The following is an 18,383-nucleotide window of genomic DNA, read 5'->3' as shown; positions in this document are numbered from 1 at the left end:
CAAGATTCCCATTTGCCTGTGGGATTCCAAGGTATTTGTAGCTGTCCTGAACATCTGCAATGCTGCCTTCTGGTAGTTCAACCCCCTCGGTTCTGATCATCTTCCCTCTCTTTGATACCATCCGACCACACTTATCTAGTCCGCATGACATTCCGATGTCATTGCTGTAGATCCTGGTGATGTGGATCAGTGAGTCGATGTCTCGTTCATTCCTGGCATACAGCTTGATGTCATCCATGTAGAGGAGGTGACTGATCGTTGTTCCACCTCGGAACCGGTACCCGTAGCCATATATATAAATATATATATATATATATATATATATATATATAAATAATATGACTTTGTGGTTTAGTACTATGTATTAAATACTAAATCACCCAAATCACAGTACAAAAAGACAAGGAAACCCCTACCCCCACCAAACCAAATACAGGGGTTTGGGAGATTTGGGGTTGTTTGTCTTTTTGTGCCGTCATTGTTATTTCAAAGGAATGTTCATTGTATGATTTTATTGAACATTACTCACTGTTTTTTTGTTTGTTGTTGTTGACCCTTCTTTTCTAATTTGGCTGTTTGTATTGTTTTTTAATTATTGAAAAATATTAAATACAGAACAAGCATTTTGGTTTCTATGCATGCACTGTCCAATAGTGCTTTGATTGTATTTTCATCAATAAAAATCATTATATTAAAAAAAATATATTGAATTAAAGGATTAATATCTCAGCAGGATTTATAAAAGCCTGTCCATGTGTTTATCGCCAGTAGATTCAACTACTGTAATGGTGTATTCACAGGTTGATCAGACAGCTGAGGGAAACTCACCAGTCAAATAAGTTTCTCCAGCTCAGACACACAATTTGGGTGTTGCAGACTGATAAATGATTATGCAAAATAATCATACAGCATTGCGCCTCCCCTTTGTCCAGTTTTTTTTTTCTTCAAAAATGAAAATGAAAGTATTCTAACGTGAACAATAAGACACATGCTTAAGGCTTTTATTCAGTGCAGGCTGTAGGTGTGAGTAGATGCAGGATGGAGAATTTAAAAACTGCACTGCAAGAGATTTGTATAAGAATTTATCCAACTGCTAACATCTACATCGCCATCATTTTGATTTTTGCCTATCATGTTTTTTTAGAGAAGGAATTTGCCTGCAGTTGCAAACCACAAGAAACTCAGTGTGATTTATACATGGCTCTGCCATTTTTGGTCCTAACTCTCTTAATATTCTGGACAGACAAGGCATTTCAGAGATACTGGAGATATTTTTTGTCATCATGCAAAACACGTCTTTGTGGTGCTTTATGCTCTCACACTTTCAAAGCAGTTTTCGTTGGTCTGCTGTGGATTGCCTCTGTGCTCATCGATGGAGACTGGTGGGTTTGCAGTAAGAATGATCAGTCTGAGCAACAGGCACAGTTAGCCTGCAAAAAGACAAACATCACAGCTGAGGAACAAGCAATCATCGCTCAACTGAAAAATGATTCAAGGGTAGGTTTTCCTTTCTTCCTTTGTTATTATTATTATTAATAATAATAATAATAATAATAATAATGGTAATACTACATTTTAATGTATTTAAATGCTCTCCAGAAAAAGAAAGTAAAGTATAACATTAAGAGCCATAACAACAATACCATGAAGAGATAAAATGCCATAAATACAATTACTATATGACATGTACTCAAGCCATATCAGCAAAATTACAATACAAGTAGTAACGCAAGAATAAAAAGAGTAAATCAATATTCTACAATAATGATTAAACAGAAGTTTGTGTCAGAGCAATGGTGCCAGCAGAAGAAAAGCTTGGTCACTTCTTAATTTTATTCTCAAATACATTTGTTGAGCAATTCCTTTTCAGTAGTAATCCTACTTTTGAGCTCACACTTGTTGGCATTGTTGACGCTCTGAGTGCATCTTTTTGCAGTGATAGAATGGGAAGATAAGATAAGATTTATTTTATATGTCCCCATTGGGAAATTTGATTTGCATTCCATACTGCAGTTCTGTGATAAATTAACAATAAAAAGCACAGAGGAAGGTAATAAGAACACACATTGCATATAAAACCAGAGGCACACATCATATCTAACCCAAAGATAAAACATAAACCAGCAGCATAAAAAACAAGAAAATCAAACTGACAGCAGTAAACATAAAACATGCAGCATCACATCAGTCCCACTCAACACCCACATGTTTATCTATTGCACATAAACCTGTATACCTGTACCCAATAGCACTGTTGTGTGTAAAAATCTTCAAATGGGCCAATAAATCTTAACGTCACCCACAACTTAGCATTAAACTCAAAACTTATAAGAGAGACTCAAAAAATACACTTGAAGCTGGTAGAGTTCATCTCTACCAGCTATATGGGTACTTTTGTAATAGGTCTAAATTGTTGGTCTTTTTGCAATTACACAGTACTACCTTGATGTTATAGATTTGTAGTTTTTTTTTTCTTTTCCAGATATACGGCTTGACTGCAGCCATTTTAGTTATTTTTGTGGCTGCCTTTTTGACATCACTAAAGAGCCTGAAACATGAGACCTTGACATGTTGCAGGAGACAAGATCGACTTAACGAGGTGATTTTGGAACAGGAGGAAAATCTACTGGAAGAGGCTTTGAAAAATACAGTAAAACACAGGTTGGCTGAAGACCTCGAAGCCCGCCTGTCTTCAGGGCGATGGCAAGAATGTTTTGACATTGCTGACGAATTAATGGATGAACAGACTGGATCCTCATCTTCTGGACAATAAAGGGGGCAAAGCAACAGGGTAAATCCAAGAAACATCTCTTGGCCCCCATTTGATTTTTGATTTGTTAACCGTTTAATCACATTTTACATTGAAGATATTAGTTAAAAATGATATATTATGTAAATTGTTTTATATGAATTTATACCTGCATTTTGTTGGAGAATGACAATTAATATTATGCCTAAAGGGAACAAATGACACAAACTGCACTGTATTTTCAATCTATGTATCTGTCCAATGTGGGTGGCGTTTTACATGTTTTCTGTGTTTGTGTGTGTTTTTATGTATTTCTTCTCTGTCACTCTGTCATTCGTCTGTCCCCTCCTGTGGCTGTTTGTGGCTCTGACACATTCTTCAGGACAGATTGTCTCAAAAGAACACTGAAATTAAGTTATCAGCTTAACTCATATTTGATAAATTAATTTTTAAGTGACTTCATCATTTCGACATCTTGACATATTTTTCTTGATTGAATGCACTTGTTTGTGTAACATTTTCAAAATGTAATCAATCATTTTTGAATACATATTCTGTCAATATTCTTGCACATATTGACATAAGTACACACACTTGCATGCTGGTGAAACATCATTTAAGCGGTACTTTAACATCAATGTCTTGAAAAGATACTAATTTATCTTAGAATATTGATAATAGGTTTTTGAATCTTATGGTTTCCTCACAGCCCAGTAGCAAACACTCTGAGGACCAGTACTGGTCCCCGGACCAGGAGTCCGGAGCCCCTGTCATTGCATATATATCCGTGGCCAGCCAGCCAGCGCATCTGTGGGAGTTTACTTCATTGATTAACGAATCTTGTTCAGCAATGGATTCAATTCTGAATTAACTTGAGTTTAGTCCAATCACAAACAAGAATTGTTGTCGCTACCTTTTCCTTTTTTTGTTGTTTTGCACCTCAGGACGACCGTAGACAGTTCACATGGAATAGATTATAATGTGAATTTAAAATATGTACATGCTTGGTGAAAAGACTGATATTTAGTTAGTTAGTTAGTTAGTTAGTTAAAGCTATAGATTTATTATGATGACAGTAACATAATTTTATAAAACACATACAATTACACTTAATATTGTGTTTGGACTTGTTGAATACTATACTATTGTAACTCACAGATACTCACATAATAAAAATTAAATTAGGGGACAATCGTGGGCATGGTTTTTAACTTGATGTGTAAAGCATCTCTGATGTGTGACAACACATTTCATGTGTTCTCACTAAATGTGTTTTTTAACATCACTCACTGTGTGAAATGTTTTTCAGGAGGAAGGGAGTCCACCACCACCACCACCAGAGGTAAATCTATCAATCTATCTACTAATCCAGTTTTATACCAATAGTAATGACACAAATCTTGTACATCACTTGTGGATCCTTTTTTCACCACTGTGAGGTGCTGACTTTAACTGTAGCTAACTTATCAGCCCCAACTCTAAGTGAGGTTTGCATACGAACCAATTGTTTGATCTCGCTATCAATTAAAGCCATGATTGATAGCAACAGCATCAACTGGCATCAAATGATGCTGTTGTAAGTCCATAGTTGCTGTCATTTTCACCCAAAAAATAAATAAATAAATATTAGGGGACAATTATGGTCATGGTTTTTAACTAGATGTGTGTGTGTGTGTGTATATATATGTATGTGTGTGTGTGTGTGTGTGTGTGTGTGTGTGTGTGTGTGTGTACTATGTGTGGACTTATTCTGTAATGTGTTCCATGTGAGATGACTGAAATTGTGTTTTTCTAACAGAATCAGCCCCTTGTACAGCCGGAAGCAGGTCCATCAAACAGACAGTAAAAATGGCTTCTTCATCAGTTTCTGAGAGAACTCATGTCTGTCTGAGATTGCTTTCTTCTTGTTTGACTCATAATCTGTTATTTACACACCTATTTAGACAGATTATCATTTATGTATGACAAATGCTGATGATTGCTATTAATCAATGTTTTTTGTTGATAATTTCCTTTGAATGATGACTGTTTTGATCAGTGATATAATCACTCTATTTGATAAATGCATATTGATGATTGCATTATATTTACTGCTTTTCACATATTGCAATACAAATGACTAATTCAGATGCAGATCATTTTAAATTAACTTTGATGCTGTTTTGATTTTCATTTAAACATTACCTTTGATTCTGTTTTAATTACTCAGTTTATATTTGTCATGCTACATGTTGACCATTCATTTTCAGTTGAACATATTTACATTTGATTTTACCCTTTTAGGTTTTCCATTGTTTAAACTTTAATAATTGGTTGATTCAACTTTGACTGAGTGAAATTTTATACATTTTTTGTGCTATTGATTAATATTTTGATACTAGTTGATTTGACCTTTGACATCACTAGATTTTTGACATTCATTCATTGAGTTTGCTTGACTTCTGACCTCTGATAATTTGCTAAGATTGATACAATGATTGATTATTGCTCAGTTCTAGACTGAGACTGATTTATTGATTGATTGGCTAAATTTGATTTTCACTCTCATGAAAAGTGTTTTCTTGATTTTGACTCGCATGCAGACATATATTAAATGCTTAATAAAAGATAACTGTGTGTTTGTTTTGCCTGGTTAAATTCTCCCATCTTTCCCTGCTGTTTATTGTAAACAAAAAACTGACACCACTGTAGGGATGTGTGCACTCAAATAGCTATATGATTTTATGAGGGAATTATGAGTTATTATTGTGCACAACTCCAACATGAAATTATTTGTCCAGCAACATAACTCATATTAGAGTAGGTATAATAATAAGGAAATAGTACTCTTGTCAGACAAACAAGAGAGGTCAATTAGAGTTATGATTGTTATTAATCTTAATTATGATTTTGTGAGGGTGAAGGTCTTTTAATTTATTTTTACAATTCGTGAATGTGGTTATTCTCTTAATCAAAGTATTTACAATTTAACAATTGCATGATTCCTAATTTTGCCTTTTTTGATTGTATCTTTAGTGTTCTAAAAGTGAAATTTTACAGATTTTGTACATATTACTGCTGTGTAATTGACTCTGTTACACTCACCCCCCTAAGATTACCTTAAATTCTGGGTTGTAATGCAAGCCCAATTCACAAACACACAAGTGAGTGAATCAGCAATATGAACTTCCTATCTAAAGGATAAGAGGATTAGAGACCTGTTTGGTGCCTAGTAAGAACTCGTAATACTCCACAGACATAGTGAAGTGACTTATACACCACACATGCACACACAAGTGAAAGTTGATGCAGCAGCAACCTCTAGTGACATCTGTGTAGATGTCCAGTCCAGTAATTTGAATTATATCAGCAACTAAATACTTAGTGTTAAAAATTTAAATACCATTGAATTTAATGCACTGAAATACTTGACTTTGAAAACCATCTTTCTGAATTTGCTCTGAAAAAATATATCATAAACAACAAGAAAGTAGTGGAGCAATCAACAAAGTTCTAAAAGGTTAAAGGGGCTCAAGTGTTGAGGTGAATGCACCAAGAGAGTCAGCAGACCTTGTGGAGCTGGAGCTCATTATGCCATCATAGAACCACAAACAAGAAGATTTCATACCAGCCAGTGATGGTATTACCAGACATCATTCATTTGCAGACCAGAGCAGATAGGAGGGGGGCATATGGCCTGATAAGTGACTCAGTGTAGGAGGGAGCCATTTCATTGGTTGCTCATTTGGGTTGGTGGAGCACCGACGTGCAGCTGCATCCTGTATCATCTACAGAAGTTTAACAGTGCATGCTGGGAGTCCAACTGAGAGCGATATAGGAGGACAACCACTTGTTCTTTAAATGTGTCAACTAATCTTTGATTCCTAAGATGAAGAAAAGACAGACTTGCCTGGATTCCAAAGTTGGTAAGAGTGGACCCTCTGCCTGCAGAACTGACCTTAGTAACCCTCTACATGGGGGTGATCAGTGATGCTCAACAGACTCAGAAAGACCTCCTAAGAAACCTTTTCTGATCAACAATTTGAATTATGGCCTGAACTATAAGCATAAACTGACCATAAGGCCAGTTGAACCAGAGCAAAACAACTCCCACCTTGGATGGAACACAGACTCTCTTATCTCACTCAAGCCATACACTCAAACCCACATTCCTGAGGGCTTTGTGAAGCCTCCCTGCAAATCTGAGCCAAACCTGAAAGTCATGTAAATTAAATGTCTAACCATTATGCAAGTTATATCATGTTATTTGTCATGTAAATACAAGAAGAATCTAGTTGTGTGACTATCTACTAAAGAGATATTGGGCTTGGATTTTATTACCTTTGTACTGCATGTAATAATACTGCCCTCTAGTTGCATGAGTTAAATTCTCCTATGTTAAGAGTTGATGAATGTTTGGTAATAACTATGTATTTGTATTTTTAAATCACCTAAGTGTCTAACTTTTGACATATTAACCTCATAGACAATCATATTTCAGTAGTTAAATTAGGTAAGTAGTTGTATTGAAAGAGTGAAGTAATAGGAATGTATATTATATATTATATATTTATATTTGAAGGATTTCATATTGGAGTCATACTGAATGCTTTATCTTATGAAGTAAGAGTTATGTTGACTTAGTATTTGAATATGTTTCTGAAGGTTTAATCTAGTCACATAAGTGTTAACTTTAATCATATATGCATATATGATTAAATAAATAACAAATATAAAGCTCCTCCTCAAACAAAGCACCCACCTCATGGCTTAGCATTCCCTGAGGTTGGGGGTTAGTGGCATCGCTCCCCTCTCCCAGCTGTGCTGAGCTCTGTGTTTCCTTATGTGGAGTGACCAGATCAGAATATATTCATGAAAACATTAATGCTGTACATATTTTACTTTGACTTCATAATCTATGCAATGTGAGCTGGTTGTGATTTGGGTTCTATCTAATCACATTTTTTCTTTCTACATTTTCTGTTTCATGAAATGTGTTCATGTGTGTTTTGTTGTTGTGTTTTACACTTTAGGAGCCCCACAGTGGCTGAATTATATTAACAATAGTGCTTGATGATATTTTACTATTATATTATTGTTAACTTCTTCTGAAATTAGTATTTGTTAAATGGCTGCTTATGTGTTGGAATAAGCAAAGAACATCAAAATGTTGTGTGGCAAATGTGGCATCACCACCCATCTGGTTGCTGAATAGCTGTAGACATAACTGAGTACAGGAAGTGTTGTGGAAAAATACTTTATACAGTATTATACTGTGTGTATTACCCCCCAACTGATAATTAATTTTGCATGATGGTTTTGAATCTCTGTTTGTTTGTTTGTTTGTTTTTTCCACATTGCATTTCAATATTTGTCAATGGAATGGTAAATGGATTTTCTGAAAAAATGTTCCTGGAGGAATATTTAATGTGTGTGTATTTAATGTGTAATGTAATATTTAATGTGATAATAATCCTGATAAAACTCTACTGTATGCATGTCAGAGTGAAAAGTGATGGAGCAGCGACCTCTAGTGGCCTCTGTTCTGATCACATGTCAGTCAGCCTAACAGTGGTGAAAAAACATCCACAAGTGATGTACAAGGTTTGTATCATTATTGTCATTATTGGTCTGAAACTGAATTTGTAGATGATATCACAGATAGCTTTAAGCTTGATGTTATCTTCTGATCTGTGTTTGCCCTATAATTTGATGAAAAGAAAACATTTAAAACTGGGTGCTGAAAGCTAGTCTGATTTAGAAAATATGAACCACAATAGAAACATGTCTTTAAAAATGTTACAGTGGAAACCACTTGTAGTGAGCACTTTTGTCCAGGTCGAATTGATCATTATGAGCGGATGATGATTATAACTTTTTTTTTTTTCTTTTTCTTAATTTCTCATGCAGATTATTCTATTCAATTCAATTCTATTTTATTTATATAGTGTCAAATCATAACAAAGTTATCTCAGGGCACTTTTCACATAGAGCAGGTCTAGAGCGTACTCTTTAATTTACAGAGACCCAATAATTCCCCCATGAGCAGCACTTGGCAACAGCAGCAAGGAAAAACTCCCCTTTAACGGGGAGAAACCTCAAGCTTAGTCAATTACATTACCATCTAATTGTGTATTAGATTACCATCTAATTGACATTTGTATATTTATTACATGAATATGATGTAATGAAACGGGCAGCCTTGCTATTTTCTGAATTGTATTGACTGTTTCAAAATAAAGAACAGCTGTTTAAAACAGTTCTTGTTTCGCTGCTGCATCTCGTTGGCTCGTTTTTGGCAGTTTGTCATAACCTTTTAGGAGACTTTCATTGAGAGAAAATGACTTTTTCCTTTTCTTTCTCCTGTCATGATTTCAATGTGCATGCAGCCTCCCAGCCCGAAGCAGACAGATTGTGGGTTGTGCGTTGTGTGTTTAGGCTGTGGCGTTAGGGGGGCCGCAGGGTCACCGCAGCAAGAAAGTTGAACCAGAATCAATTTTTGGAGAAATGCAACCTATGGTACAACCCTGCCATGAGAGAAGACAAAAACATTACTAGGAAGAGGGGAAGATATTTCTATATTCTATATTCGTTTCATAACGTTAAAAGTAAAGTTAGGCTTTGCTGACGGCTTCCCGACTCATTTTAAAAAAAGGAGAGAGAGAGAAATATACAGAAGCGATGGTCGAGTGAGCTAGAGAGTGGATGAGGAGAGCGAGCAGTGGTAGCAAGAAAGCTGGTGAATGAGAGGAAGAAAACATTATTTTCTGATTGTTTTACGCACTTACGAATAAACACACTCACACCCCGCACCTCCAAACAACCCTGCAGAGGTACACCGCAACACCTGATAATGGTGCCACAGCCCCTAAATACACATCATACATGCATTATTGGAGTAAGGTAAAAAGAAAATAGAAGTACTGTAGTTTAATTTTTTTTTTTTTACATATGTTTTCATGTATGTAATGAACCAAAATGAACATTGTAAGCGGACTACTTGATTACTATAAGGGAATTATTTAAACAGCATTTGTATAGTAATGATTCTGAGCTTTTTGATCCATATAAGCAGCTGATCACTGTAACCATGATCACTATAAGCGGTTTACACTGTATTACAAAAACCATAGCAATAAAAAACAAAAAAAACTCCCAGTCTGTATCCAATGGATATGTCTGATAAACCTGGACGCCCAGCCAAAAGAGACAACCCCTGTTTAGAGAAAACAACATATTGGCTGGTCTTGCAGTCTTGGGTGACTGCTTTATCAACCAGTAGCTGGTGCTTGGCTCCCCTAGTATTACTACCAATTCCTTTCTGGGCCCTGCTCATGTATTGGGCCATGTACCTATTCATCTTAGCCGCTATGATGCCTGATAGGAGCTTCCATGTTGTACAGAGGCAGGGTATTGGCGGGTAGTTGGATGGAATCACACCCTTCTGGGGATCCTTCATGATCAGGACTGTCCGTCCTTGGGTTAACCACTCTGGGTGGGTCTCATCCATCAGCAGTTGGTTCATTTGTGCTGCCAGGATTTCATGGAGTGCACTTAGTTTCTTTAGCCAGTAGGTGTGGATCATGTCCGGGCCCGGTGCTGTCCAGCTCTTCATACCTGCTACCATCGGGTAGCGGATGAATTTAGAACTTCAGAACTAAACTTGAGCAGAACTAAATGTGCAATTAACGTTTGGTCGGCAAGTGTGCGTTAAAATCAGAAAAGAGTATTCACCCAGGTACAATGAGTAGTATATCATAAGTGCATTGGCAACACTGGCCATTATGTGGTTTCCAAAATTATTGCTCACAGTTTAAAATTACTTTGCAGGGAGCATGCAGCTTTTCAAATGAAACAGAGGTAAATGAATACACTTAACCCGCGGGTTCAAGCTAAACAAGGTTTTTTGCTAAAAACTTGTTTTTCTCACTAATCTGTTTGGGAAATTGTCATGGGAAATCTCAAATGGGCCAATAAATCTTCAGGTCACCCACAACTTAGCATTAAACTCAGGACTTATAAGAGAAAGACTCAAAAATACACTTGAAGCTGAAGCTCAACATGAATAGGTTTACTGTGCATAAAGAGCAATACAAAGCAAACTGAGGCCTTTATCCCAGGATAAAGTACCTACTGCAAAATCATAAAACATTGTATTACATACCCTTCATAACCCCTCCTATTGTGGAGCTTATTTTCTAGACTCCACCTCGTTTTTTACCATATTCAAAACTATTCTTCCATTATTGCCGAGTTCATTAGTGACCTTGACGCTTAGGTGATAATCCAAGTATGATTCATCTTAGGAACAATGGTGTCTCAGACTTCTCTAAAATATATCAGTTGCACCTAGCTTAGAAATAATACAGTCCCAGCATCTTCCACATTTCTCAAAATAAAAACGGGTCTAGTGGCCTTCAATCATCTTACACAGAGAACCAAAATGTTACATTACTGATTAGCCTTCTTTCTAACTTCTCTGGGAACTGTTTCTTATTGACATAAATATTATCTTTAACTTTGCACATTCACTGGCACATCCGTTTGATCAGGGGAAGGCAGCCTCCACCACAAAATCAATGTATCTATCAATTAATCAGTCTCTTTCATCTAACAATCTGTCTGTGTCTTAATCTTTCTTAATGTTTCCAATCAGTATTGCTCCTGACCATGTTTGTGCTGACCTATATGGGGTGTAGAGATATTTACATTTTCAATCATAGTCAGTTGATTTTCTTTTTGCAGTTATAATTTATTTAATGAAATTATAACTGCAATAAGAAAATCAAGCATTTAAAATATAATAAATAATAAAAAGATCAAACTACTTTATATACTGCTTAAAAAAAATAAAAATAAACAGAATGTCAGCTCTATTCTTATCTTTCTTTCCTCTGTCTGTAAATTGTGGTTTAATAGTTTTGTTTTCAAATTAAGCTGGTGATTTCAAAGGGTTTTTAAATGTTTTATATTTTTACACTTTTTATTTTTCCATTTGATTATGTGTCTCACGCTTCAATTTTCCTGCTTTAACAAGTGCAGGAACAGCTTTGTTTCCATTGACTGTTTTATCTTTTTTCAGCCATTTCTATCACAAAGCCTTTTCTATCAACCAACAAACAGGACAGAGCCCATTCTGTGATTGGCTGTTGCTTTGGACTGAAAGAGCAAACAGTCAATCACAACTGGTTCTGCCCTACACAAAAAATGGTGTGAAATAAAAAATGCAGGGATAAAATAAAAATGACCTGGGATAAATGTTCTTATTGTGAAAAGAAACATAGCGGCTGAAACGATAAGTGCGTCTCCAAACTGAGAGAGAGGCTGTGTTAACTTCATTAACACCAGACTGATTAGGATCTGACGGTAATAAATATTCTGCGTTCTGCTACATCTTTACACAAATCAGCTGTTACACACAGATTCCAGGTTTATCCAGTGGGGTTGCTGTAATAAAGCAGCCCTAATGGATGAATCCTGAGCTCCATCAGAGCTGTCAGGACATTTTTATTTTTAAGTTGCTGAATGTCCGAGATAAGCCTACCACAGGTAGGTTGCTAGGAAACAGAATGTAAAACTGATACAGTAACAAATTCATGATTTTTAGTTTCCTGTAGCTTTAATGAATCAAAACATAATTATTAATTTGTTTGTAAATGTATATCTTTTTAATCCCACTCTTATCATTATATAAAACAAACAAAACCTCCATTAAGCTTAACGACAAACTGTCTCATTCTGTGTCTGACTCTCAGCTGCAGTGGTGGTAAATAACTCACCATAATGTATTCAGTACAAATTAGAGGTACTGGGCCTTTAAGTGTTATAATTTTTTTATATTTCACACTTAACATCTGTGAAAAAAGAGAAGTGCAGTGATGACTTCACACCATTTATTATCATATATATAGAAAAAAATACATCCAATGAAATACAAATTAAAATGTGATTAAAACATTTTTGTGTACAATCAAGAAAGTTATTGACTTATGAATGGATTGTTGAACAATTAAGCCAATAATAACTTTAGTAATGTGTAATATGGTTGAAATCATTATCACAATATTAACAAGGTTTTTTTTTTCCATCATTGATGTGCAGTGATTGAATTGGGCTGGTACTGATCTGTACTACAGGGGTTGGGCCATATGACCATACATACTGTGAGCTTATGTATATAAATATGTCAGCCGTTTACACCGTTAACACATTAATATCTCTGTGTGTAATAGTCTGGTGTGGGTAATGATATAAATTGGATATTTATATGATTTTTGGAGACTGTTCTCCCAAGAAAAATGACACAACAGTTTGTAATGTCAGTCGTCCAAAAATGACAAATAGTTTACATTTGAGTGACAGATGACATATAGCGGCCGTAGTAATGATGAGCCAGTGCAGTGGTGGAGTTCTTCGTCCCACCATCTGCATCTGCACTCAATGCTTTTACCCTCAGGAAGGCGCTCTCGAGCCATCACAGCTGGTCTTTCTTGCCAAATGCTAAACATCCTTATGATTTCATAAACACCCAGCTCTTCTCCCTTATTTATTTTTTTTACAGTATGTTTTAAAGTCATGTTGTATGTTAATGTGTTCCTGTTCTTTGTCCTCATCAGTTGTCTTGAATTGTTTTTGACTGACTGTAAGTTAAAAAAAAAACAAAAAAAAAACACTGTGGACACTATAAATCAAACTATACATGAATCAAAATCACACTGACACTGTATGGAAGCAAAAAAAAGGTGCAATTATTTAAATTTCATGGGCAACTTAATACCTAACTCTAAAATGTAATCACTGCTGAATGCTTTATGATGAAATTAAAATACCACTGACTTAATAGCAATAAAATATTTTATTTTTAAACCACATATTGGTCCCATTATACATAATATGATACAGATCTTAAACAATGGCATAAAAATCTATAGAATTTGACTCAATCAAAGTTGAATCAATAAATTGTTAAAGATGCAAAAAGGTTAAAATCAAGATATGAATACATTCTTCAAATGAAAGGGTCAACATGTAGCATAAAAAATATAAACTGAGTAATAAAATACAATCAAACTTAATGTTTAAATGAAAATCAAAACAGCATCAAAGTTTAACTGAAAATGATCTGAACCTAAATTATTCTTTAGTATTGCAACAAGTGAAAAGCAGTCAATAAAATGCAATCATCAATATACATCTATCTAGAGTAATTATATCACTGATCAAAGCAGTCATCATTTGAAGGAAATTATCAACAAAAACAACTAAATCAAGACTAGAACATCAGTAAATGAAATAGATCAACAGCAATCATCAGTATTTATTAAACATAAGGGATAATCTGTCTAAGTAGGAAAAGGTGAGTAAATAACAGATTGTGAGTCAAGCAAGAGGAAAGTTAAAAACAATCTCAGACAGACAGAAGTTTTCTCAGAAATTGATGAAGAAGCCATTTTTACTGTCTACTTGATGGACCCGGTTCCTGCTGCAAAAGCGGCTGATTCTGTTAGAAAAACACAATTTCAGTCAGTCATCTCACATGGAACACATTACAGAACAAGTCGATGGATGGATGTATCTCACAGAAAATAGAACAAGTCCAAAGTCAATAGCATTTATATATATGAAATTTCTTTGGTGAAAATGACATCAGCTATGGACTCACAACATCATGACCAATGGTCTTGATTGATAGTCAGATCAAACAATTGATTAGTATGTAAACCTCACTGACAGTCGGGGCTGATAGAGCAGCTACAGTCAAAGTCAGAACCTGAAGTGAAAAGTGACGGAGCAGCAACCTCTAGTGACCTCTGTACTGATCACATGTCAGTCAGCCTCACAGTGGTGAAAAGAGGATTATCCACAAGTGATTTACAAGATTTGTATCATTATTATTGGTCTGAAACTGGATTTGTAGATGATGTCACAGATAGCTTTAAGCTCCCTGTTTAGAGAAGTCACAATTTCAAGTGTAACATGATTTTTTAATATGAGGACAGAATATGCATGGAGCTTATATTTGGTATATAGCTGTGTTATTTACCTCTGACCCTGGTTGTCCACCTGGTGTTCCTGCTCCCTGCTAAGAATCATATAATTAATGACAGTTTCATTTAAAACAAAAATGAACACATGACAGTGATATGCTTCAATTAAATCCTTTTCCTGTTTTTCATCTGGTCCTGTGTTTGAATTTCTAATAAAAAATTATCAATAAATAAAGTTGACTTGATTTGACTTTGGTGTAACTTCACAAAATATCATCTATATTTTTGAAATAGGGCTCTTCTTCTGCAATATTAGGAAGCTGTGTTGATAAAGATATTGGTAATAAGGTGAGCTAACTAACCAGCTGACTATCTAATCAGTCAGGTTCAACACTGACAACATGATGAAAGAATCAGAAACAGACAAAAAATTCATCACATCTTGAAGAGATAAGGAGTCTTGCCACCTTGCCAGTCTTCTATTTATCTTTTATTTGTCTTTTATAAATTTAAAAAACACGAAAATTTCAAGGCTGCAGGTGATTTAAGTAAAACAGCCTCTGCTGGTGAGACACTAACACTCAGAGAATCTTAAAAAATACAGATGAGAATGACTCAAGATGAAGCAGACAGGTGTTGATGATTTACCTGGGCTCCTGCTGCTCCTGCTGCTCCTGCTGCTCCTGCTGCTCCTGCTGCTCCTGCTGCTTGTTGAGGAGTTTCAAGCTCCATCAGCTTCTCAGCAACATCAAAACACTCGTTGATATTTTTCTGATTCAAATAACCTGTGACTTGTTCAGTCAAGTCGTCTCTAATTTGTCTCCTAAAACTCTCTTTCAGTACGTTTTTCTCCTCTTCCAAAATCAGTTTGTAGTATATAAATTTCCTGTCACAGCAAGTGTCCACTTTTTCACTGCATCCCCTCCATCTACAGCATGTCCTCCATGGAAATAATGACAGTATGGCTGCCAAAAAAATTATACAGATGAGCAAAAAACTGCCAATGACCTGAAAAAGAAACAATAAAGATTATTGTGTTCTTACAGTCATTTCTACAGGTTAAAACACAGGGAGGGTATTTATAAGTTACCATCAATTTTGCGAGGTATTTACTAAGATTCAATATGATCTGCATCATCTGATTTACAGAGTGCTGCTAAGTAAGAGCTGATGTTGCCTGTTTTGATGTTGGTGTTACGCATGTCTTGTAGTAAAGGACTAGAGCACAAACACAAGTGTTTTCTGCTGTTGAACTTTGAATCCTGGTTGAAGAGAGACACTTTTGGATCCGCAGGCGCTTATTCATCTTGTAAGAGACACGTATATGTGGAGTTACATATCATGATGTTGTCACCTCAACTAGATCAGTGAATGAATGAGGTATGAAAAACCAGAGGGAGATTTTTTAGAAAAATGTTAAAACTTTTCTTTTTTGCGTCTTTTTTTACAAGATAGATAATACCACGGTTAATAATAACTGTAATAATAACTGGCTGTCTCAATCATATCACACTGGACTGGAGCTGATGAGACATTAAAAGCTAGAAAAAATGCAGGAGGGACCAGAGAGAAACAGAAAGGTAACATCGTGTGGGAAATTAATAAACTGTTGCATTCCTGCTTTCTTGACTCGTGTTGCTAAACAGAGCTCTCTGCTATTCACTTTGTAATATGTCTTTTAAACAGAGCTGCAGATTTTAAACCTGCTTTTCTCAGATGTTAAATTTCAGACACAATTCCTCTGCTGCAGTGGTCAGTATACAGTGATAAATCAGCTTCAACTGATATTTGTATGAACTTCCCTTCCCTCCTCTCTGTAGAGGAAAAAATAAAAATGATCATTTAGTGTATAACCTTTGTATTACGTGTGACTCTCTGTGTTATACTGTTTTGTAGAAAGCAAGACTGGCTCCATTTCTTTACTCGAACCCCTAATACTATAACTGAACTGACTGTCTTAATACAATGCCTGATCTGTATACCACATTTACGTGCTGAATGATGTAAGGTTGAAATATAGTCTAGCTTGCACATTAACCTTTTTTTTCGTCTGGTCTGAGACGAGTGTGCCTTCATTTGGAAAATGCCTTAATTAATCATTGATGTTTATCCCTTCATTAAATGTAACTATTGACTCTTTGTTCTTGTGCATATAAAACCCTGATGACGATGCACTCGGGATTGATTCCTCGGCAGTGGCTGACTGTCACTTTGTTGGTTTTGATCCTTTTGCGCTAAAGCTAAATAAATATACAAAGACAAACTTCTCTTTGTTGGTCTCCCTTATTCGGTCAACTTCCACCACACTCTCATGTTGCGCCTCTTAACAGGAACGTCTTAACATGCAATTTCCAGCTGTGCTGCTTTTCTCCTATTTAACTGGTGCAAAACCTCAAAGGAACCCTTCAGTAAATAAGGAGATATGCATTTCAACTCTTTAGCACTAAAAAGGGGCCACAAATCCTAAATAAATATCCCCCGTAATGTGTATAAAGCAGGGAAAACACTCACCCTGGACCTGTTCTTCAGTTCAGCGATGATTACTCGATCTTCTTGTGTGATCTTCCCCCTCTCTTTGCAGGCTAACTGTGCCTGTTGTTCTGAATCATTGTTCCAACAGCAAACATACCAGTCTCCATTGAGATAGAGAAATGCAATCCACAGCAGAGCAACCAAAGCTGCCTTGAAAAGGTGACGGAGAAGATAACAAAGAAACATACAGCAATGAGGCTTTTTGTAAGAGTTAGGCCTACATGTGTATCTGCAGGCTTGTTGAAATGAGCTGTTTGTCCAGAGTATCAAGACAAGTATAGCCAAAAATGGAAGAACCATGTATAAACAGCAGTCAAATTCTTGTGGTTTACAAGTGCACTGAAAATCCCTGCTAAGCAAAACACTGTAGGTAAAAATCACAATGATTGCAATGTAGCTGTGGAGTTTTCTAGGAGCCAAATTTGTCAATATGTCCATCTTTGGTGGACAGTTGGCATCTGCTGAGAGCTGCAGCTTATACCCTCCTAACATATACCAACAGGAAACCACATATTTCTGATTTTTGACCGCACATGCACATTTGAAACTGCCAACATTTTAATTATTGTGTTTTGTGATTTGGTCGGAGAAACATATTCTAAACAAATGAATCAAGAGTTCTCAAGAAGTTTTTTTCTTTATGACAAGTTTGTCATACAAAATAAATCAGCTGTGGACAACAGATACTGTAAGATTGCCCAAATTGCACAAGATTAATACAGACTGATTTTGAGACGTCCTTGCATTAATCACATTAAATGTCAACATTTGCTGCAGATTTTAATTGATCTACTTGTTGGCCAGTGTTTAATCTGATTTTTTTTTTTTTTTTTTTTATTACTTTTTAAGTATTCTGACATTATTACTGTGCATCTGCCATCTGAGGTCTGTTCTCAGAACATCTAAGACCCAATTTCCAACAAAATGCAGCAGGATTTGTCAGTCTAATTCAAATTTTGTCTTTATTGCTAATGTGTGAATGTGTGTATTAGTTCATTTTAAGTGACAACATGTTAAAGAATTTGATTGAGCCTGGTATTTACTTCATGTTCTGTGAATCTCTGGAGGCTATAAAATGAAATGTGTGAGGTTTTATGCACACATTTTATCCATTGAGTTTGATGTGTAAACTTGTT

General features: G+C 35.7%; 1 long non-coding RNA gene across 1 annotated transcript; it reads right to left on the bottom strand.

Annotated features, from left to right (window-relative positions):
* Nucleotides 1-13,754: 13,754 nt before the first annotated feature.
* LOC137185182 (uncharacterized) lies at nucleotides 13,755-18,249 on the bottom strand. The gene is made up of 4 exons (XR_010928801.1): nucleotides 17,227-18,249; nucleotides 15,364-15,723; nucleotides 14,772-14,810; nucleotides 13,755-14,228 (listed from the first exon to the last, which is right to left on the bottom strand). It is a non-coding gene; the product is annotated as an uncharacterized lncRNA (long non-coding RNA).
* Nucleotides 18,250-18,383: the final 134 nt, after the last annotated feature.

Source organism: Thunnus thynnus, chromosome 6 (genome assembly GCF_963924715.1).
Source record: "Thunnus thynnus chromosome 6, fThuThy2.1, whole genome shotgun sequence".
Lineage (NCBI taxonomy): Eukaryota > Metazoa > Chordata > Actinopteri > Scombriformes > Scombridae > Thunnus > Thunnus thynnus.
The sequence above is the reverse complement of the archived record's forward strand: the minus strand, read 5'-3'. Positions and strand labels throughout refer to the sequence as shown.